Here is a 24,472-nt window from a genome sequence, read left to right as displayed (position 1 = left end):
GATGACTGTGTCTCTCTCAGGCTCCCACCTCCCCTCCACCTCCAGGTCTCCTGGGAGGGCCTCTGATGACAGAGGCAAGTCACAGGTCTGCACCCTGACTTTGGGATGGTCCAGGAAATGTAGCTTAAGCATTTCTTTGATCTGTGTCAGCTTCTCTAGTTGGAGGGTTGGAAGGTGTATTGCCCCTTGCCCCCTCCTCCTGAGGTTTGTGACCTGTGAGAAGCTAAACCACTACCACTGGAGAAGGCTAAAGGTGAGTGGCATCCTAAAGAGAGCTGGGGTGGCCACGTGGGGGACGGTCCAGAAAGCACAGAGGAGAGGCTCAGGAGGAAAGGAAGAGTGGAGAACAGGACTAAAAACAGCACGTAAAAAACACTAGATGGTGATGACGTGGTAGAGAGCAGAGGCCAGAGGACTTGGAGCCTGAACTTGAGTGCTGAATTCCAAGAACAGGCTGGCAGGCCTGATGTGTTTAGTCTCACCCACTGCTGTGTGTGTGTGTGTGTGTGTGTGTGTGTGTGTGTGTGTGTCTGTGTGTGTGCATCAATGCCTGCAGCTTCAGGGTCAGCACCTGTGGGAGGGTGGGGCTTCCAGCAGTCACAGCTCCTTCATTTTTTGTCCTTCCTAACTGTCCTGGTCTGAAGGGCTTGGAGCTCGAAGCATTGTTGCCAGGGCCCATTACATGATGCTCACCCTACAGAGCTTCATACAGTGGCCATGTGGACGTACCTGTCCTGTTTCCCTAGCCAACCCCAAGAGCTCCTGCAGACCAAGAACTCTGTCCTGTTCACCTTTATGGTCCACTCACCTGCCTAGCTCAGGCCCTTAAGAGAACAGAAGATCAGGGACTGATTTGAGGTTATTGAGAGGAAAAGCAGGTAAGCAAAAAGGAAGGTGGACCTGGGGATGAGACCCCTGGGGTCCTGGCCCGGCTCTGCTCCCTAAGACCTCTTGGCCTATGGAAGTCATTCAGATTCTTGGAGTATGATAGGCAAATGATAATGGGTCTGTCTCTCATCCATGTTATTAGGAGAATGAAATAGGAGAGTTAATGGGTGTGGAAGTGCTTTGATAAACTGTATAGTAACATGAAGTCATTTCCCCATAAGGCATGTGTTATTAATAGAAACTCCTTTCCTAAAGATCTTGAAAATGGGACGTAAAGCCTTCTCTTATTGCTGATCTTGATTTCATCCTGTCTTGAGGCAAGAGATGGACTGTATTTCTTTTGGAGGCTCTTCCACTTTAAGAGTGCATCTCAGGGAAGCATGGAGAATGGAGTTACTATCTGTGTCTTTAGCCACACTCTTCCATGCCCATGATGATAAGTCATGTTCAGACTTTCCATCCTTGGAGTATTTGAGGTTTTACACAACTTTATCTAGTAGATATTGGGTTTTTAAAAGGTCATGAAACCCTCCGGAAGCCAGCATTCTCTCCGTATTTCAAGATTATTTCATTTCTGCCCACAATTAAATCCTCAAATCCTGAATATATGAATACTCAAATTCTGTTTTAGACAGGGTCCAAGTAGTTTCTTAACACAGGCAGGACTAATTGTTATTGTTTGTTTCATTATAAAGTAATGACCAGTGATCTTGTATACTGTATGAATTAAGATATATAGGCTTGGCTGCTCTAACAAAGAATTAGAATGAGGGTTCCCTAAACCAGACAGAAGTGAATTCCCTTTCACACAACTGCTAAGGTGGGAGCATTCCAAGGCTCTAAAGTGGCTCCAGGATGTCACTGACTGCCCCCCGAGGTTCCTTCTCTCTTCTTGTTCCACCTTCCCAAAAGTATTGCTCTCATCCACGTGCTCCAAGATGGCTCACCCTACCTCCAATGGGAGAAGGGAGGGGAGGGGGAAGTTAAAAGAGGAAGGGGAAGTTAAAAAGAGGAAGGGGAAGACAAGCCCTTCCCTTTAAGGGCACACCCAGAAATCACACATGTCACTTCTCATACCATTGGCCCTAATTGAGTCACATGGCAAACCCAGGGGGTTGGGGCTGGGAAATGTAGTCTTCCTGGGTGGCCAGCAGTTCTTTTATTCAGAAGAAGGGGAGGACAACATTAAGATATAGGGAGCACTCTTTGCCATGCACACTTTCTATAAATGCATTGGTTTCTATAGTTTCTATGGATTCACACAAACAGCCTTGTCACTTCTCGTAAAGCCTCGTGCCTCTCCTTTCCATCCCTTGTCTCCGGTTTACTTTTGCCTTGGCACATGTTATTGTGTGATTAATGATTCTTCTCCCAACTAAGCTGTAAATGCTGTGAGGGCAGGGACTGTGTCTGTCTCTGCTCATTCATCTGTCCCCAGAGCCCAGCACAGTGCCTGGCACAGATTAGGTGCTCAATAAATAGTTGCTGAGTAAATTAATAAATATAATTAGGAAACTTCTCACCATCTCCCAAGCTCAAGCATTACCTCTTCTTTGTATCTTTCCTGGAACACATCACTGTGGAATTACTGATGCCGTCGTCTGTGTTCCCAGAGCACTCCCACTGTGTCCTGCACTGGTAGATGGCCTTTGGCCCATGGCGTCACAGTGCCCCGCTGACTGCTGAGCTTCTCCAGGGCAGAGAGTGATGGCATCATCTCTGCATCCCAGGGCTCAGCACACGGCTGGCACATATGAGGCCCACAAGGTGAATTGATTTATGTTTGAAAATGAACAGCTTCTATATAGAGCACATGTAAGTTTTTATTTTCCAGTCATGTGCTTTCACCTACTGTTGTTGTTATAGCTCTTCTCCCAAATAATTCTTCTTTAATAATGTTCCAGCCCTTTCCTTCCACCTGCTAATGCAGAGAAGCATGGGAGAAGTGTGGGAGCAGAGAACCTCACACCATGTTGCAAAGAAAGGTTGGGATCCAGCGTATGATCCACCAATGTGACCTGTGGAACCCCAACCTCTCCCTAAACTCTCACCTGAACTATGGATGTTGTATTTTCCTGTTATCAGAATAACTTGGCATTAATGTTGAGAGGGTAATACCTCCCTCTCCATCTGTCCATCCGTCTAGTCATTTAATAGATATTTATTGAGCACCTATTTTGTGCCACATATAGGTAGGTACTATGTCTAGATATAGTAGAGCCTGTGTTTATTTTTTTAATGTTTATATCTTTTTTATTATACTTTAAGTTCTGAGATACATGTGCAGAACGTGCAGGTTTGTTATATAGGTATATACATGCCATGGTGGTTTGCTGCACCCATCTACATTAGGTATTTCTCCTAATGCTATCCCTCCCCTAGCCCCCACCCCCTGACAGGCCCTGGTGTGTGATGTTCCCTTTCCTGTGTCCATGTGTGCTCGTTGTTCAATTCCCACTCATGAGTGAGAACATGCAGTGTTCGGTTTTCTGTTCCTGTGTTAGTTTGCTGCATCCATGTCCCTGCAAATGACATGAACTCATCCTTTTTTATGGCTGCATAGTATTCCATGTGTATATGTGCCACATTTTCTTTATCCAGTCTATTATTGATGGACATTTGGGTTGGTTCCAAGTCATTGCTACTGTGAACAGTGCTGCAATAAACATACATGTGCATGTGTCTTTAAAGTAGAATGGTTTATAATCCTTTGGGTATATACCTAGCAATGGGATTGCTGGGTCAAATGGTATTTCTCATTCTAGATCCTTGAGGAATCACCACACTGTCTTCCACAATGGTTGAACTAATTTACACTCCCACCAACAGTGCAAAAGCATTCCTATTTCTCCACATCTTCTCCAGCATCTATATTCTTTCCTGAGTTTTTAATGATTGCCATTCTAACTGGTGTGAGATGGTATCTCATTGTAGTTTTGGCTTGCATTTCTCTAATGACCAGTGATGATGAGCATTTTTTTCATATGTGTGTTGGCTGCATAAATGTCTTCTTTTGAGAAGTGTTTGTTCATATCCTTCACCTACTTTTTGATGGGTTTGTTTGTTTTTTCTTGTAAATTTGTTTAAGTTCTTTGTAGATTCCGGATATTAGCCCTTTGTCAGATGGATAGATTGCAGTGTCAGATGGATAGATTGCAAAAATTTTCTCCCATTCTGTAGGTTGCCTGTTCACTCTGATGATAGTTGCTTTTGCTGTGCAGAAGCTCTTTAGTTTAATTAGGTCCCATTTGTCAATTTTGGCTTTTGTTGCCATTGCTTTTTGTGTTTTAGTCATGAAGTCCTTGCCCATGCCTATGTCCTGAATGGTATTGCCTAGGTTTTCTTCTAGGGTTTTTATGGTTTTATGTCTTACGTTTAAGTCTTTAATCCATCTTGAGTTAATCTTTGTATCAGGTGTAAGAAAGGGGTCCAGTTTCAGTTTTCTGCATATGGCTAGCCAGTTTTCCCAACACCATTTATTAAATAGGGAATCCTTTCCCCATTGCTTATTTTGTCAGGTTAGTCAAAGATAAAATGGTTGTAGATGTGTGGTATTATTTCTGAGGCCTCTGTTCTGTTCCATTGGTCTATATATCCCGTGTCTTATAGCTAGATCCAACTGTGTGAGTAAGACAGACATTGTCCCTTAGAGAATACAATCTGGTGAGGTGCCAGGTAATGTATCTCACATATTAATTCTCCCTTTGTTTCGTTTTCAAAAGTAGAAACAATTTTTTAATCTTAAAAAAATTCCAAAAACCTCTTAGCTACTTTTGCTGCCCTTCCTAGCAACTTTCTCTCATCTTTCCTTTTCACTGGCAAAGTGTAAAATGTGTGGCTTGAGCTGGTGCTATTGATTTCCTTGCAACTCATTACCTCCCTGCTTCCGCACTCACCACTCTGCTGAAATTGCTCTCTTCGTGGGCACAAAAGGCCCAAGAAACCAATGCCCCTTTCTCAGGCTCATTAGCAATAGGTTCTTCCTTCCTTCTTGGAACTATTATATTCTTTATCTGACAGTGATTTCATGTTATAGCTTTAGCCTGGGCAATTTAAGAGATTTATTTTCCCCTCAAAAGAGTTGAGCCTCAAAATAAATCCGGACATAAAACACAATATTTTTAAATGTTTTTACTGCAAAATACATAATACAACTAGTAAAAATTCATGCCATTCAAAAGCATATGTACCCCAATCCCCCAAATTCTAGTTTCTCATCTCCAAAGGGACTATTATCAGTTTCTTGGATGTCCCTCCAGAATTATTCTAGGAAATTAATATTTAGAGGTCACCAAGATGCTTTGTATGGAACTGAGGATAGAAGCAGGAAGAGAACAAAAATTTATTTTGGGGGAGTAAGGTGAAGTGTTGGAATAGAGGCAAAGATAAGCAAAGGGATTCTACCTAGATGATAGGGATGATGAATCGAAGACAACTACAGGTTTAGCAGCCTTTAACGTGGGAGACTGGAAGATTAAAGGATCAGTGGTAGAAATGGGATCAGCAAATGGCGACGGGTAGTGCTCCTTTTTAGAAATTGTGAGTTTGAAGTGATTTAAGATGATTGGGCAATGGAAAGAGCCCAGGACAGGGGTCAGAAGAACTGAGTGAAGTCTAAATGCTACAACTAAATATAAGACTTTGAGCAGAAGAACCTTTGAGCCTAAGTTCCTTCAACAAGGTTTTATTGAATACCTGCTTGTGTCAGGCACTGATCTAAGCACCAATGATACAGCAAAAGATGAAAGCCCCTGCCCTACAGAGCTTACATTCTAGTGTAAGCTAGAGAGGCAGACCACAAACAAGATTGGAATATATTTCCATGCAGTGATAAGTGCTATGAGGAAAAATAAATCAGGATAAGGGGCTAGAAAAGGTGGGTTGGAGTGATACCATATATAAGGCAATCAGAGAAGGCCTCTCTGAGGAGGTGACCTGAAGGACAGAAATGAGTTTCGGGGAATTCAGTGGACTGTCTCCATGGGCACTTCCACTGTATGGTCTATGATTCTAAGTGAAGACATCCTATAGTAACTTAGAAATTAGGGCCTAGGGCATAGGTATTCTTAAGATTAGGGAGAGAGATGTGTATCTGATGAGCTGCCTCAGCCTGGAGCCCTGAATGACTGCATGGATGAGATGACAGAAGCCATGAGATCAGAGATGAAACTATGTTAGAAAAGCAAAACCAAATACAATGAGCAGAGGCACACTAAAAGCTGGGGGAAGAGTGGGGGAGGAGACGATAATGAAGGAGATAAAAAGATGAAATATTCTACAGCTGAAGAACAACAGACAGAGACAACATGGTTGCAGATACCCAGTGAGGAGGAAGTGGTGGTGAAGAGGTTCAGATTATGTAAAGAGGTAAAGAACTGGGATAAATCCTCAGGATTTGGCTAAAAAGTCACTGACAATGTTCCTGAGCTGTGTCAGTGGCAAGACAGAAAGCAGAGGGTAAATTACATGGAGTAAAGGAGAAAGCAGGCAGTGTAGAGTGAGGCTGAGGAATCACCGGCCTCAGCGTGCATGGCTTACCACACTAGAAGCTTATATTTTGCCCAGGCAGCAGCCTCAGGCAGGTGTCAGCTATCAAGGCAGCTTCCTCCGTGACCACTGGGGCCCTGGCTGTTGGTGGCTCTCCATGGCCTCCTGCTCATTCAGAAGGGAAAGGGTGTGGAAAAGACCACGTAGGAGGTTTGCACAGGTCAGGCCTACAGGAGGCACATCTCACCCTGCTCACATTCCACTGGGAAGAACTACACCACATGATCACGTCAAGCTGCAAGGAAGTTTAGGAAACTAGTCTGGCTCTGGGTCCAAGAAGTGCAGAAAGGATTTTTGGTGAACAGTTAGCCATCTCTTTCACAGAACAACAGGAAGTGGGGACACTGGGTCCAGACCAGCACTTGTGATAGTGGGACATCAGTCCCTCAGGATATTCTGGAATACAGAGTTCTAAGAACAGTTTGGGAAATGCCAAGTTCTATGTCCTTTTTTGGAGAATTAGAATGCAGTCTTAAAAGTGCTAGTGATCCTGTGGTTAAGAGACAAAGCATTTCCTAAATGTCCTTGACTTAGGGACCTCTGGATTTCTGATGTGACTGTGGGTCTGGGTATGATGCAGACTAAGATCATGTGGGAAAAACCTGGGAAACACCACTGAAGCTTGAGAGGACCTCATGCTAAGAAAGGATGTGTTAAGATAGAAGTGCAAAATCTTGTGTAAGGGTGAACACCAAGACCCCTTGGTGAGGGGGAGATTGTAAACCTTAGAGGAGGAAGGAGATTGTGGGGCTGAGGCAGGGTGAGCAGAAGAAATGGCAGCCGAAGCAGAGGCAGGAACATCAGCCGTCTCCACGGGGTGTGGAGAAATAGACTTTTACTGTAAAAGTCAGACTGGAAGAAATAAGGGGGCTTGGGATGGCCCCTTTGGGTGATTGGGAGAGGAGATGGCATGAGAGGTCTGAGAAGGTGTCTAGAGTGAAGCTGTGAAGAATCAAAGGACTGGATGTTTAAAGTCTTCTGAAGAATGGAGATGGATGGAAATCTGAATATGTTTTATGAAAATGCACACAATTGGATTTGAAGATTAGTAAATCCCTGTCTCCCAAGTCTGCTCAAGACAGTCGTAGAAGCAGTGACAATTGGATCCAGCTGACCAGTTGTCGCCTCAGCAGCTCCTAGTAAGCCTCCCAGCGTGCGGCGGTGCCTGTGATTAGTGGGTTATTTGGGCTCACAGTTTGCATAATGCCTTTTGCTCCTTCTCTCCTGTAATCCCCATGCCACCCAGGAAGATGTGAGTCTCAGGATGGAAAATGGTGACCTCCAGGATGGCACAGCTCTTGGTAAGGGAGCTGGCCATGGGCCCCATCCTCTAGCTCCCGACCTGTTCCCTGCTGCGTCATCTACTTGGTATTTTCCCTTTGCATCTTCATACGGTCCCCAAATGGGATCGGTGGGTCCTCTCTTGTCTTCTCTGGATAGAGTTTAACAGAGCAGGGCTTTGTGGCACTCTACTAGAGGTACCTCCCTGTTAAGGGTTGAATTGTGCCCCCCTGCAAATTCATGTGTTGGAGTTCTAACCGCTGGTACCTCAGAATGTAATCTCATTTGAGAGAGGTTGTGTACACAGGCGTTCAAGTTGAAATGAGGCCATGAGGGTGGGCTTGAATTCAGTCTGGCTAGTGTCCTTGTAAGGAGGGGAATTTGGAGACAGGCATGCATATGGCAGACACTATGTGAACATGAAGGTGGCCGCCTACAAGCCAAGAAGAGGGGCCTGGGACAGATGCTTCCTCACAGCCCTCAGAGGGAACCAACCCTGCCAACACCTTGGTCTTGGACGTGCAGCCTCCAGAACTGTGAGAAAATAAGTTTCTACTGTTTAAGCCCCCAAATCTGTTACAGCAGCCTCAGGAAACTAATATGCTACCCTAAGCAGATTCAGCCCATTTTCTCTGAATGATGTTGAAGTTGCTGTAAAAATGCCCTCAAGTGTTATATTAGCTTATCCAGGAAGATGTACGAACCACTTGGCTAAAAACTTGGCTAAAATCAAGCCAGGCATGTGGTGGCACACAACTATAGTCCCAGCTTATTCAGGAGGCTAAGGTGGGAAGATCACTTGAGCCTAGTTCAAGGCCAGCCCAGGCAACAGAGTGGGACCCATTAAAAAAAAATGTGCCAAAATTAAGGTTCACTTTGATGATGATTTTACAAATGATGATGATCATTTGTAAAAACTTATCTTAGAAAAGAAAATAAGGGTAGTTTGACTTAATTTGCATATATTTATTTATTTACTTTTGTAGAGGAGATCATATTGACCCATAGAGACTCTCACAAGTTTTGCTAAGGGTTCACAAACTGTCCATTAGAGAATACCTACCAGAATTTGTCCATGAAACAAGTTCAAGCTTACCAATTTACAGTGATCATAATCCACTTTCTGGCAATTGCAATGTTTGCCCATCAGGAGCCTGTGTTGTCAGATCTGAGTTCCTTTAGAGTGGCTGAATATTCTCATCCTACTGGCTCACCTGCTTTTGGAATGTATTTCTCTCTCCTTTCATTCTGAAAAATTTTCGGCCAGGCACGGTGGCTCACGCCTGTAATCTCAGCACTTTGGGAGGCGGAGGCAGGCAGATCACCTGAGATTGGGAGTTTGAGACCAGCCTGACCAACATGGAGAAACCCTGTCTCTACTAAAAATACAAAATTAGCCAGGTGTGGTGGCACATGCCTGTTCCCAGCTACTCGGGAGGCTGAGGCAGAAGAATCACTTGAACCCAGGAGGCAGACGTTGTGGTGAGCTGGAGATCATGCCACTGTACTCCAGCCTGGGCAACAAGAACGAAACTCCATCTCAAAAAAAAAGAAAGAAAGAAAAAAAATTTTCAAACATACAAAAAAGTTGCAAGACTATTTCAGGGCTTCCTCATGTAACTTTCACCTAGGTTGACCAGTTATTAACTTTTTACTGTGTTTATTCATGTGTGTGTGCATACATACACACATTTATTTATATTTATATAATTTTAAATTTATATATAATTTTATTTTTTCTAAATATTTGAGAGTCAACTCCAGACACTGTAACTCTTCACCCGTAAAGACTTAAGTGGCTGGGCATGTGACTCATGCCTGGAATCCCAGCACTTTGAGAGGCCAAGATGGGATGATTTCATGAGCCCAGGAATTCAAGACCAGACTGACCAACATGGTGAGACCCCGTCTCTACAAAAATACAAAAAATTAGCTGGTCATGGTGGCATGTGCCTATAGTCCCAGCTACTCTGGAGGCTGAGGTGGGAGGATCAGTCGAGCCTAGGAGTTCGAGGCTGCAGTGAGCTGTGATTTTGCCACTTTACTCCAGCCTGGGTGACAAAGCCAGACCCTGTCACCCCAAACCCCCTCCCCCACCCCCCCAAAAAGAAGATTTAAGCATGTAATTCTAGAAACAGGTGTATTCTTTTACATATCTATGGTGTAATTACCAAAATTGAGACATTTAACATCAGTAACAAAACTATTATTGTATATACAACCCATATTAAAATTTGCCTAAGTCCTGACGCCGTCCTTTGTACAGTTTTCTCCAATCCAGGAGCACACATTCCTTTACCTGTCATTTCTCTTTAGCCTTCTTTCATCAGGAACAGTTCTTCAGCTTTTCTCTGCCTTTCCTGACCTTGACATTTTTGAAAAGTGCAGACCAGTTATTTTATAGAGTTATTCTATTTGGGTTTGTCTAATGATTTTTCCTGCTTAGATTCAGGTTACGCACTTTTGCCACACGTTTAATTTTAAAACCGGTGTCTTTCCTGAGGAAGATCTGAAGAAAAATAGTAGCTGCATGAAGTGGTTCTGCCTTCTATTATTAATCTACTTACACTACTCTTCCCTTACAGCAGAACTTTCACTTCTTTGTTCTTGTTGCCCACATGGTTTTAAAGGCCTTTTTTGATGCTGTTAGCAGTTTTCATCCTAGTCAATCCAAACAAGGCCTCAATTTTTGTGACTTAATGCTGGTGGTAGCAGAGGGCTTTGGAGAAAGATGTCCCTGTCTGGGTTTGAATCCTGATTCTATTATTTACCTACTCCCTCTTCTTAGACAGATTTTACTAATATCCTTGAACTTCAGTTTCCATACATATAAAAATGGTGAAATGAAGCATTCATCTTGCAAGACTATTGAGAAGATTAAATAACACAGAGTGAAAAACACATGGCACATACCATGTTTAAGAGAATGCTTCTCACTTTCCTTTCCTTCCTTCTACCAGCCCCAAGCCATGCCTTTGTATCTCTACCCCGGCATTGTGGCTGCAATGGTGCCCACCCACATTCCCCCTTCAGCACGGAGATGCATTCCACCAGCAGTGGAGTGCTAGCTGCTGAGGGCTTCTAGCTCAGTCCCCTCCAGGAATTGCCCTGCGCTGAAAGGAGCTCCCTTGCCTGAGGTTTCTTCCCCTCCTAGAGGCTGTCTGCAACACGTCACAGAGGTCCTGAATTTGGGATAACTCCAAAGGGTCATCTTAGATGCAGAGCCCCCAGGAGGTCAGCTGAGGCCTGGATTGCAACTGCATGGCAGCCCAGCTTCTCTCTGGCCAGCTTCTCTCTGGCCAGCCCAGCTTCTCTCTGGCCGCCTTACAGGTGTTGACCCACATGCACTCCCTAGTAGGCCACCTACACACACGTTTCAGACTCAGAGCCCGTTTCCTGGGGAGCTGATCTGTGACACCTGGTGACAGTCTCTGGCCCTAGATTTAATCTATGTTATTCATTTTGGGAAAAAAAAAGCCATATTGAAAATTATGCCTATTATGTAAAATTCAACCAATACAGAAAAGTTCAAGGAAGATAATAAAACTCACCCAAAGTCCCAATATTTTTAAAGTATCCTCACATCCATCAAGGTGCATGTGTGTTGAGTGTAGGGGCGTATTTGATACAGATAAGGTTATGTACTACATGCTATGCTGGAATTGTGGCAGAGAGTGTGGTCCTTCAATACCCATCCTCTCCTACTTCCATTGTAACAGAATTTATACACCTGACTGCCTAGAATAAAGACGACGTTCCCTAGTCCTCCTTAGAGCTAGATATGGCCATGACTAGGTCAGGCCAATGGCATGTAGGAGGAAGTCGTGTGGGCAACTTCTGGGTCATCCTCAAGGACAAAAGGACATCCTCTTTCCTTACTCTTTTCACTGATGAGAGTACTAAAAAGGCTTTTAGCAAAAAATAGCAAACCCTGTTATTTCTTGATTCATCCATTTTAAAAGTTCTATATTGACTTCATGTTTTGGCATCTGAGGTTTAGATGTCTCATATCCTCTGTGTGTGTAGGCACCAAGAGTTGCATTGTGGTTGGATAGTTTGAGAGCCTATGAGACACCCAGCTGGAGATTTCGGGGATGCCATTGGATAAGTGAGTCTGGCCCCATGTAGCAAAAGGTTTGCTTTCCTTCTCATGCCTCTAAGCTCAGAAAGTCTAATTCCCCACTCCTGTTTCAAAAATTTTTATAAACAATTCTCTTTTCTTTGGTTTTAATTTTTTTAAGGGTTTCTGTTTTTATGAAAATATTATACTCAGTGATAAAGAAGTATGAAGCATTGTAAAAAAGAAAATAAAGATCACCCAGAGATAACCATTGTTAACATTTTGATTCTCTTTCTCTAGGAAGACTTTGTTATATTGATTGTAAATATTGTATTTTTCCTTGTGTAAGATTTGTGTTTTAGGCCAGGTGCAGTGGCTCACACCTGTAATACTAGCACTTTGGGAGGCCAAAGCAGGCAGATCACCTGAGGTCAGGAGTTTGAGACCAGCCCGGCCAACATGGTGAAACCCTGTCTCTACTAAAAATACAAAAATTAGCCGGTTGTGGTGGCAAGTGCCTGTAATCCCAGCTACTTGGCAGGCTGAGGCAAGAGAATCACTTGAGTCCGGGAGGCGGAGGTTGCAGTGAGCCAAGATTGCGCCACTGCACTCCAGCCTGCACAACAGAGTGAGACTCCGTCTCAAAAAAAAAAAAAAAAAAATTGCGTTTTAATTTTATTGTGCTTTTAAACATAGAATTTAAACTTTGCTATTTAATCGGATTTATTCATCTTTTCTTTTTAGGGCTCCTGGGTTTCATACTTAGATACTTAGAAGCCCCCTCCCTGAACAGATGCAACTAAACATTACAAAATTGTTCTGTTGTGTTTTCTAGTACTCTTTTGCATGTATTTTTTACATTTAAAATTTTAATCCATTTTGAATCAATTGCAATGAAAGAAGAGTATTCCTCTTCTTCCTAAATAGTACAGTGAATCCATCATTTATTAAATATTTTATCTTTTTCCTACTAACTTAAAATGCCACCTTTATCATAAACTAAACACTCATATGTAATTGGATCATTTTCTGGACCTCCTGTTCACTCTTCACTTCAAATTTCTTCCTGCACTTCTATCAGTAATATGCCCTTCTAAAGGTTGCATCTTTATTTATGTTATTATTATTATTATATATTTTTAGTCAGGGTCTCACTCTGTCACCCAGGCTAGAGTGCAGTGACGTGATCAAGGCTCACTGCAGCCTTGACCTCTTGGGCTCAGGTGATCCTCCCACCTCAGCCTCCTGAATAGCTGATACTGCAGGCGTGTGCCACCACGCCCAGCTAATTGGTAGAGAGGGGGATATTGGTAGAGATAGGGTTTCACCATGTTGCCCAGGCTGGTCTTGAACTCCTGGGCTCAAATGATCCTCCTGCCTGGCCTCTCCAAAGTGCTGAGATTACAGGTGTGAGCCACTGAGCTTGGCCTAGTCCTTCACATCTGTACTCTTTTGTTAGTCAAGAAATGTTTTCTTATTTTTATTTTCATTTTTTATTATTGGTACAGTTGTAAATCTTTTCATATGGTTTTGTCCATTTGTATTTGTATTCTTTCATAATATTTCTCATTCTACTTTGCCCATTTTTCTCTTACAGGTTTGCTTTATTTATTATTGGTTTATTTGAGGTTTGAGATATAAATGATATTTTAAATGTTAGCTTTTCTTTCTGTAGTGTATTTTAAATACTTTCCTCCTTTTGTCTTCCAACTCTGTGGAGTTTTAAAAATATCTGTCGTTGGTGTTTTCTGGGTTTCACAACATGTTTAGAAATGTTTTTCCCGTTCAGGTTGCTATGGATTGAGTTGGTCCTCACCAAAACTCATGTTGAAATTTGATCCCCGGTGTGGCAGTGTTGGGAGGTGGGGCCTAGTAGGAGGTGTTTGGGTGGTGAGGATGGATCCTTCATGGACAGTTTGGTGCTGGACTCCTGGTAATGAGGGAGTTTCCCTGGGAATGGATTAGTTCCCACAAGAAAGCACATTGTTATAAAGTAGATGCCCATGGGTTTTGCCTCTTTGCATGTTCTGACCCAGCATGCGGCCCTCCCCAAAACCTAACTGATACGGTGCCATGCTTCTTGAACTTCCCAGCCTGCAGAACCAACAGCTAAATAAACCTCTTTTAAAAATGAATTACCCAGTCTCAGGCATTCTGTTATAGCAACACAAAATGGACACAAGTTTATTACAAATGTACCAGTTTTTCTTCCAATGTGTGTATGGCTTCACATATTTTAAATCTTTAAATTTTGACCCATTTGGAATTTATTTTGTTCAACAGAGTAATGTGGAGATCCAGGTTTCTTTTGTCTTTTTCCAGGTATCAAGCTAATTGTTCCAATCCCATTTATTACATGATCCATCTGATTTGAAATTCTTTCTCCTATAACAAATTTCCCTATTTATTTCTGTCCCTTTATGCACTCTTTTTTTTTTTTTTTAACCTGTTGTGCTATCTGTTTTTCCTGGCTGAGTAACATTATACTTTCATCCCTATAGCTTTATAATATTCTTTAATATGTGCCAGGGTAAGTTTCTTGTCTTTCTCAAAATTTTCTTGGTTATCCTTATGCATCTGTTTTTCAACTCAAATTTTAAAATAATTTTGTCTAATTTCTAAGAAAAATCGTTTTGCAATTTCATTTGGAATTGCAAAAAAAATATTATTTGTTTGGAAAAATGAAATAATTTTGCAATTTGGAGTATTCTATCCAAGATCCAAATAATGCCTTTCCTTTTGTTGGAGTCATCTGTTATGTTCCTTGGTAGTATTGTTTTTTTTTCCTCTTCATGAACATTGCTTGTTTAGTTTATTTTTCAGATATTACATATTATTAATATTTCTTTCTTTCTCACTGTATTTTCTAACTGGTTAATGGTTGTCTAGTATAAGCGCTTGGTAAGTGGAGAGTGGATTCCCCCATCGCCCACCCCTCCCGCAGGGCTTCCCAAAGTCACACATTCCTATAATTGGGCATGCTGTACATTATATGTATATGCCTTATAGTGTGTGCATTTCTTGTATGTGAATTCTGCTTCCTGGGTTGAAGATATGATGGGAAAATATCATTGACTCTTGTACATGTTATAAATAAAGTTTTGGTGCCGCAAAAGAAATAGCACTTGAATCAGTAAGCCATCTCCCTGCTCTCTGATTTAAGATAGTTCTAACTTGGTGAGGCTTGCTTACTGTCAATTTTCCTCCAAACGTTAACTTTCTGCTTTCCTCGACTAGTATTGCCGTAGGCGCGATGGACTGGATGCATTGAGGCCATCCACAAGTGACTGGGTCTAAGACCTTTGATAGAAGGCCACGGGCTGCTGGAGGTCACCGTGTTCTTTTGTCCACACTCCTAAAGCTACCCCACCGTCCACATTAACAAAAAGGTGGGGCCGGGCGCGGTGGCTCACGCCTGTAATCCCAGCACTTTGGGAGGCCAAGGCGGGCGGATCACGAGGTCAGGAGATCGAGACCATCCTGGCTAACACGGTGAAACCCCGTCTCTACTAAAAACACAAAAAATTAGCCGGGCATGGTGGCAGGCACCTGTAGTCCCAGCTACTCGGGAGGCTGAGGCAGGAGAATGGCGTGAACCCGGGAGGTGGAGCTTGCAGTGAGCCGAGATCATGCCACTGCACTCCAGCCTGGGCGACAGAGCAAGACTCCATCTCAAAAAAAAAAAAAAAAAAAAAAAAAAAAAGGTGGGATGGCTTTTCTAGGGAGGGTAAGGCTAAAACAGGGGAAGTTATGAGCCTTTCCGTCAGCTCCTTGACTTGATCAACTTCCTCAGAAGTCCACAGGAGAGGGTTAGGCTTCTCCTGGGCAAGTTTTTGATGTAACAGTTTACTGTGCAGTGCATATGAGTCAATCCGTAAGTGGCAGTATGTGACTAACCCTAAAAATTTCCTGAGTTCTTGTTTAGTTTGAGGCAAGGGTAGGGACATGATTCCATCAATTCGTTCAGGCCCTATTCTTCACTTGCCTGCACTTATTAAGTGGCCTAAATATTTAACTTCAGGCTCTACATACTGAAGCTTCCTTTTTTTGAGACTCTTAGCTCCTCAAACTGCAGATGGTTAAGAATATGTGTAGAGAAGTTAGTTACCTTCTCTATATCTTTACCAGATATAAGAAGGTCATCCATGTACTGGAGAAGGCGTATTTGTTCTGGAATGAAAACTTTTTCTAATGCTTGTTCTAAAATTTCACCAAAAATATTAGGGGAGTCTGTGAACCCTTGGGGCAAGACTGTCCATTGATATTGTTGTTTCCGCCCTCAGTGGAGATCCTCCCACTCAAAAGCAAATATATCTTGGCTATCTTTAGCCAGGGGGCACGCCCAAAATCAACCTTCAAATCTATTACAGTAAACCATTGATGATTATATGAAATCTTGCTGAGAATGGTGTAAGGACTGGGGACAACGGGGTGGGTAGTCTGAACTATTTGGTTGATAGCTCTAAGGTCCTGTACTAGCCGGTATGACCCGTCTGATTTCTTGACTGGCAGTATTGGGGGTGTTATAAGGGAACATACAGGACTTGAGAAGCCCATCTTTAATAAGGCCTTCGATTATACGTTTCAACCCTATCCTACCTTGTAGGTGAATAAGCTATTGCTTCCTTCTCACTACTTCTCCAGGGGTTTTTAGCTTGATGTGGATTGGAGGGACTCGGAGTTTCCCTCAGTTCCCTTCTTTGGACCAGACACTAGGATTAATATATTTTTCATCTGCAGTGGTGAGTAGGTTTAATGAGGTGAGGAATCCTCTTGGACTGACTTGTAGACCTATGCCCAACTTTAACATTAAATCCCCCCCAATAAATTAGTTTCTGCTTCAGGGATTAACAAGAACTGAATATGAGCTGAGCGACCCTGCTATCTAACTTTGGTGCTTTCTAAAATTTTTACTCTACATCCTTCCCTTTTACCCCAGAGACTAAAAGCTCCTCTGAAGAAGAGACAACATTAGACAGGGGGAAACAAACAGAGGAGCGAGCAGCCCCTGAATTGAGTAAAAAGGTGATAATCTCATGTTTAGGTCCCACCTCTAAATGTATCAAGGGCTCCTGGTGGGACTCAAGATAAAAGAGATAGAGCCCCTGACACCCCTATTCTTCCTCGAAAGTCATGAGTGGAAGGGCTTCTTTCTCCTTTCTTATTTTGGGACATTCCCTCTTGAAGTGGTCTGTTCTTCCACATCTATAGCACCTATCTTGCCCTTACTCCCTCTTAGTTCAGGGATTCTTTAACCCTGCTCCCCCATACTCTTTAGCGGGGCCTGGTAGACGAGGGCCTTGCCCCTCCAGATGGAGGCTGGGGTCCTTTAAAGAAGGGTTCGGACCCTTTACGGTTTCTGGTTCCCTGGAAACTCTATCTAGAAGTACCTGGGTTTGGAGCCATCTGTTGGAAGGTGGGTAACATAAGTTTTGCCTTTTGTTTCTGTTTTTCTTTGTCCCTTCTCACGTATACTTTCTGAGCTTCTCTGAGAAGCTCACTTAGGACATGGTCTTCCCAACTGTCTATCTTTTATAACTTTTTTGAAATGTCTGGCCAACTTTTAGTGACAAATTGGAGTTTCAACATTCCTTGCCCAAGGGTATCGTCCAAATTGAGGCCTGCATGTTGCCTCATTTGCTCCCTCAGTCTATCTAGAAATCTCATAGGCCCTTCATCCTTTTCCTGTTGTATATCAAATGCTTTAGAAAGATTTCGGGTTCGGGGTGCTGATTCCTGAATTCCTTTTATTATCATCTCCCTTAAGTACTCCATATTTTCCCGGTGGTCTGCGTTGTTATTGTCCCACTGGGGGTCTCGGGTGGGGAATTTCTGGTCTGCGGTAGGAACATTTTCACCGGGAGGGTGCTCACATTCCCAAACTACCATAGCAGCCCTACAAATCATACTCCTTTCTTTCCTTGAAAAGGGGATGCCCAAGATAGACATTAACTTGACCCCAGTGTATAACTGAGGTCCTAAGAATTGGTCAATTTGATCTGCCCATAAGGGTCATCTAGTAGCAGTTTAAGCTCCTTTATAAAATTCCGGACTTCTAAACTGGTTAAGAGAGCATTTACAAAGCCAGTGGCCTCCCCTCCTTGTGGCACTTATTTCAAAGGGAAGAGCGTCGAGGCTGGCCCCTTAGGTATGGAGGGAAATGGGAAATTCTGAATATCTTTTTTACATTGTTCTATCTCATGCTGGAGTCCTTTTAGAGAGGGGTATTTAGGTTGGGAGGGAACAGGCTGGTGGGATGGTAATTCCCAAGAGGGAGGGTTATAAGGAGGAGGGATAATGTGAGTAGAGGAAGGATTTGGAATGGGATCTGAGGTGGCAGTGGCCGCCTGAGGGGAAGGATTGGGGACACTGAGCGAAGGAAGATAGTCTAGGGGATCTCATGCACTGGAGTCTTTAGGCATGAGGGCTGGCTCCTCTGACTTTTCATTTGAGGTGCCAGATTGGGTTTTTCCCTATTTGTTTTTAAGGGAAAAAAGGGGACAGGTCCTTGCCTCCTTTCAATATCCTTCCAGTATTTTAACATGAGACCTAGGGGGCTATCCAGGGGGATATCCTTGTTACCATCTTTATCCCTCCCATCTTGATGATTTTGGGGTAAGGTGAAATTTTCCTTACTGGAAATTTCTCACCTTTTGGGATGAGGCTCAACTTCCCCTACTGGAAATTTCTTGCCTTTTCTACTCCTGGAGGTTTGTGTGAGGTTCAATCCCCTGAAATATGCAGAAGGCTCAACCCCTCAAACCAGGGATGTCTTGCTTTGCCTGCCCTGGAAGCCTCAACCCCTTAAACCAGGGATGTCTTGCCTTGCCTGCCCTGGAAGGCTCAACCCCTCAAACCAGGGGGTGTCTTGCCTTGCTGCCCTGGAAGGTTGACCTGTTTCCTGTTTCCTCCCTTTCCCCCTCTGAAGGTCCCTTGCACACTTCCCACTCATGTTGTCCTCTCTAGCTGCTCCCCCAACGGAGAATTAGGCCCCCTTAGCGTTGGCATGCCGGTATAAATCCCACGGCAGGATCTGTCCTAAGCCATATGAGGTAGCTATGGAACCACGGAGAGGGCCCACTCACTCTGTCCAGCAGTAGGACTTGTCACCATCCACACGAACAACACTGCAAGTAGGGTTGTTTGTGATCATTCACGCACACACACATTTAGCCCTCCAGAATTTGACCATCAAGGAAGTACTTTACCGGCTCCTGCAGCTTCTCCTTCCTTGGTCTGTGCACAGACCCGTCACCACAGTGTGTGAGGATCCTTTACCCTAGGGTGCTGGCCAGTTTCTTTCCGTATTGCTGAGAGCTTGGGTTATTCCTCGCACTGGGTGGGTCCTGATTTCTCACCCCTGAGGCTGCCACAAGGGGGCAGGGCGCACTTCCTCACAAGAGAGAACCAGAGACCGCCCCCGGAGGAAATGTAATCATAGGCAAGCCCCCAGACTGTTATAAATAAAGTTTCGGTGCAGCAAAAGAAATAGGACTTGAATATAACATGTTCTTTTTTTTCTTCTCAGCAAGGCAATTTACTTCTATAGAAGGGTGTGCCCTCACAGATGGAGCAATGGTGAGCACACACCTGGACAAGGGAGGGGAAGGGGGTCTTATTCCTGACACATGTGGCCCCTGCTGCTGTGTCAGTCCCCTATTGGCTAGGGTTAGACCGCACAGGCTAAACTAATTCCAATTGGCTAATTTAAAGAGAGTGATAGGGTGAGTGGTTTGGCGGGAAAAATGGTTATGGCAGAGCAGGAAATCAGAATCAGAATGAGTCAGGGTGGAGCGGGTAATCGGAATGAGTCATGGTGGATCAGGTGATCGGAATGAGTCAGGGTGGAGCAGGTGATCAGAATGAGTCAGAGTGGAGCAGGTGATTGAAAAAGGTTGCTTTATGAGGAAGTTAAGTTTAAAAGTAGAAGGCAAAGAATTGAACATACTGACACATTAATTCTTTGAAGAGAAATTTGAACTCATATGTAACATACACAAGCTGACAGACTCATCTGCTCCATTGCGGGAGACCCCTTGGCTGGCTGGGTGTATCTCACTAAGGGGCAGCACAGCAGACACAGGCCATGGTTGTACACCATGGAGAAAAGTTAAGAGAGGCCCTTTTGACCACCACTGAGTTTCCTGTACTTTCAGACTTGAAGAACTCAGCCCATGTAGATCTAAGTTCATGTATAATGACATTCCAATGCCTGTGGAGGGCCAAGAGGGCTGGAGGCATTTTTCTTTTTCTTTTGTTTTTGTTTGTTTTGAAAGATGCAATTGAGAAAACCAGGGATCCTTTTGATGTCATTTCATCATGGATCCTGTATTTCTGGTGCTGTGTAATTTGCATGATTGGCTCAGCAGTCTCCCTCTAGGAGCTGACTGCAGTACTGTGGTTTCTGAGGACAGGTATGCTGTTGTATTTTGCAGTTATGTCACTTTGTTTCATTACAAATGAGTCCATATGTGGCCACAGCACTGATCGGGCCATGAAATTCCAGAGACAGCTTATTACCAATAAGAGTTAAAGGGAGTGGTGTTGTGGCAGCCAGGGCCAGAAAGCAGTATTCTCTAGACTGCTTCAAAACGTTCTCTTATTAGCACAGGCCCAGTCACCAACTTCTATTCAAAGACCCGGTTTTGCAGGGTGAATAGTGAGATAACCATGGATTCTTTTATAGACCTGTGAAACTTTGTTGTTTTCATTGCAATTACTTCTGACTTGTTTAGTGGCTTTCCAGCCCCCTCCTGCCCCCTGCCTTGATTCTTTCAATCCCCTCCAGGGTGCTGTAACCATAAAAAGGTTACCAACCACTGGGGTAGTCACTTTAGGGCCAGGAAGGTGGGATTCAAATATAACTGTGTAACTGACAGAATGATTCATTACCTTGTAGGTCATTGGAAAAGACCAGAGTTTCTCAAACTGCGTTCCATGGGCTGATATGAATCATACAAATGTCCTAAGCACAAAAAGTTCTCAGGGTTCTGGGGCCAAATTGGCCTAGGAAATGCTGCATACTAATTCCCCCTCTCAGAGCTGTACAATGTACATTAGCATATTAAAAGTTCTGAGAAGTACAGCAGTAAAGAATCCAATTTTAATTCTGCTGAGTGATTAAGCGAGTTTATTGCTACAAGGAACAAGTTTCTTTTAGGCCAACAGGTTTCCCTTAACACCAGTTTTGGAAGGGTTAGAAGAGATTTAATGGAATTTTACCTCTTAGGTCATGGGGTCCCAGCATCCCATTTAAATGTGTGTCAATGTTGAATTATTAGAGCTAGATTTTAAATGAAAGGCAATCAAAACCAAATTCTGCATAAATGTAATTTTGCTTATTTGTTCATAATGTCATTGGTGTATTTCAATGCATTAGATACTCTAAGTGGTGGACCTTTCAACTCCCATGGGCTCGTTGTCACTCTTAGCAAATGACCTTCTAATGCATTCACTGATTAATCTATTCAAGTAATAGGTATTAAGGGACTCCTGAGTCAACAGCTCTGTGCTAAGTGGGAAGAAGCTGGAGACATTTTCGATTCTAGGAGTGGTAAGGGAAAAGAGAACCTGGAGGGTAAAAGAAGCCCTGTCTTCATGTGGCTCCCCACCACACTGTCGGCAGGACTGTGTGATCAGCGTTGGGTGGCTGTGGGAGGAGAATTTCCAGTCTGAGCCTGGGAGGGGCAGAGGCTCAAGCCAGAAAGTAGGTCATCTTTTCATCTGGGGCCCTTGAGGGTTTTGCCAGGGACGCCGACACTCACCCACTAAATTCTGACAAGTAGCAGTTCACAGTGGCAACAGTACAGCTGTGTAACAGACCACCTCAGCACTCAATTGCTTTAAACAGTTCTCATTGGATGTTGCAGCTTGGCTGAATTAATCTGATCTAGGCTTGGTGGGGTGGCTTTTCTTTTCACTGCAGGTCCGTGGGTCAGCTGGGGTGTCTCCGCTCCTCGTGTCTCTTATCCTCCTTGGACCTAGCCAGGAATGCTCTCACGGGAATGGCAGAGGCAAAGATGGTAAGCTCAGCCATGCGAGTACTTTCAAGCCTCTGTTGTGTCTCCTCTGCTGACATCTCATTGGCCAAAGCACAGCAAGGATGGGGAAGTATACCTCGCCCCTATGGGTGAAAGTTACATGGCAAAGCCTATGGATGTCTACTCCCACAGCCTGGGAGCCAGTAATCCAGTCTGCCAAACTGTGTGATATGCCCCTTCCAGGAACCATGGAACCACGATGCCGTCATCCCTTCAGGGTTGTAAATTCCACCCAGAGTGTCTGAGAACTCAGCATTGGCTCTTGGATATGAGGAAGTTCTTTCTGGATCCAGTAAGAACTGAGGGCTGGCTGCTGACTTGGAATAAAAAATAGCAGCCCAGATGTGATTGTTCATTTGTGTGTCAACTCGACTGGGCTAAGGAATGCCCAGATGGTTGGTAAAACCTGACTCCTGGGTGTGCATGTAAGAGTGTTTCTGGAAGAGGTTAGCATTTGAAATGGTAGACTGAGTAAAAAATGTCTACCCTCCCCAGATTGGACATCACCTAATCCATCGAAGGCGTGATAGGACAAAAAGTCAGAGGAAGGGGGGATTCGCTCTCTTCTTGAGCTGAGACATCCATCTCCTGCCTTGGACATCACAGCACCTGGTTCTCAGGCCTGTGGACTTGACCGGGAGTTCTACCATCTGCCCTCCTGGTTCTCAGGACTTCGGGGCTGGGACTGAATTTTACCACCAGCTTTCCTGGTTCTCTAGCTGCAGACAGCAGGTGATGGGAGGGCTTCTCGGGCTCCATAATCATATGAGACAATTCCCCTAATAATTTTCCTAGAGAGCTGCATCTTCCTATTTTTCTCTGTCTTAGTCTCTCCCTCTCTTTATCTGTCTATAAATCTGTATCTCCTGTTGGTTCTGTTTCCCTGGAGAACCTTTTTGTTTTTAGACAGTCTCACTCTGTCACCCAGCCTGGAGTGCAGTGGCATGATCTTGACTCACTGCAACCCCTGCTTCCTGAAGAACGTTGACTAGTACACCAGGGACGGAAGCGTGGTCAGGTGAGCAGGCTGATTCCCCAGACTTTGCATTCCAGCCACACCCTCCTTCTTTGTAGACTCAGGCTGTCACAAGCTAATGGGTTCTTCTTGCGTGTTGCCCACTGTCCCCCAAAAAATGAGAACAGCAGGTGTTGCAGCAAAGAAAGAGTTTACTAATTGCAGGGCCAGCCAAGCATGGAGAACAGGAGAAACGTCTTAAGCCTGTCCCCCGGAGAATTCAGAGGCTAGAGTTTTTTAATGGTACTTTGGCAGATGGGGCTTGGGAACTGGAATAATTATATGGGTGGGAACAAAATAACAGGTGTGTCTAAAACTGTCTTTTAGTAGCTGAGTCAGTTCCTGGGAGTTGGGGAGTGGGTCTTAGGACCAGGTGGCATCTGTTTGTCTGTTGAAATGCTAAATCTAAAAAATATCTCAAAGACTAGTTACTTAGTTTTCACAATAGTGTAGGAGTACTTGGGAAACTTTTAAATCATGTAACCCCTGGTTACATGACTCTGGGGCAATAAGCAACTTGTAGAAAACACACTAAGCAATGGCAGGTCATTGTTTATGCCTATTCTTTAGCAAAGCTCAAGCCCCTGCCATAATTCTAATCTTATCTTATTAATGCAGCTTTGGTCTCTGAAAAAGGAGGGGGTCAGTTTTCCTTGCCTCAAACTTTAACTAAATTCCTCTTATGGTTATTTTGGCCTCTGCGCTAGAATAAGCAAAAAACAATTTAACCTGTGAGGTTAGAATCAAGATGGAGCCCATCATGTTAGATTTATTTCGTTACTTACAATTCTGCAAAGGCACTTTCAAGGCTGTCTACAGTATAGCTGAAGGTCAGGCCTGCAGCTAGCACGTGCAGTGCTTTTATGCAAATTAGAAGACGGCATTTCCACCCAGTCCCTGTTATCATGAGGATGAACTCCAACCAGCCGGAAGATGACAGGGGAAACCTCAGAAAAGGATTGGATGCTGAATACATTTGACAACAGACCTAAGGCAAAAACAAAGAAAGGGAACAGATGAATGGCATAGAGTGGGGCAGACTCTTTGTGAAATGGCCTTGTGCCCACATGACTCTGGACTTGGCCCTTGTCTGGTCACTGGAACAACAGTAGACGAATGCAGGTGGAGACTTGAGCAGCGCTTGTGTGTTGGGGCTCGCCCCTCCGTGCTGCTGCGAGCCCCCCTGTGCCCATGTGAACAAGCCCAGGCTGGCCTGCTGCTTGATTACAGACATATGGCTGTGGCCTCAGCTGACAGCAAGCCAGACCTGGCAGTCAGGCCCCTCAAGACCAGCCACACTGCCGTCTCCCGAACTAATGATGTGAAGAGCCACTCAGCCAACCCACAGAACCATGGGAAATAATGACTTCGTTGTTTTAAGCCACTAAATTTAGGGGTGTTTTGTTAAACAGAGAAAGCTAAGTGATACATATGTGCCGTGGCAATGTCTGAATCAGGTAGAGAGCAGAACAGCTTGTGTACTACCTTGTCTGTAATGCTGACAAATCATATTGTCCAAATTTAAGAACACTGAAGAATGAAAAGATCACCATTAAGCAAAAACAGTGTTATTGCCTAAATAACAATGGAGTTTGAGACCAGCCTGGCCAACATGGCAAAACCCCGTCTCTACTAAAAATA

The 24,472-nt window shown here is 43.9% G+C and overlaps 1 long non-coding RNA gene across 5 annotated transcripts in view; it reads left to right on the top strand.

Moving 5' to 3' along the window:
- The window catches only part of LOC129397438 (uncharacterized), a 198,163-nt gene that overhangs the window by 139,692 nt on the left and 33,999 nt on the right, over positions 1-24,472 (top strand). For 3 of the 5 annotated variants that reach the window (XR_008624872.2, XR_008624871.2, XR_008624874.2), the window contains exon 3: positions 21,702-21,798. The exons of 1 other annotated variant lie outside the window; for it this stretch is intronic. This is a non-coding gene — a long non-coding RNA (uncharacterized LOC129397438). Of the gene's footprint in view, positions 1-19,304; positions 19,355-21,701; positions 21,799-24,472 lie in introns of all 5 variants that reach the window. One more of the 5 variants, XR_008624873.2, reaches the window with a different exon arrangement.

This window comes from Pan paniscus, chromosome 2 (genome assembly GCF_029289425.2).
Source record: "Pan paniscus chromosome 2, NHGRI_mPanPan1-v2.0_pri, whole genome shotgun sequence".
Classification (NCBI taxonomy): domain Eukaryota; kingdom Metazoa; phylum Chordata; class Mammalia; order Primates; family Hominidae; genus Pan; species Pan paniscus.
Note: the sequence above shows the minus strand (reverse complement) of the source record. Positions and strands in the feature narration are given on the sequence as shown.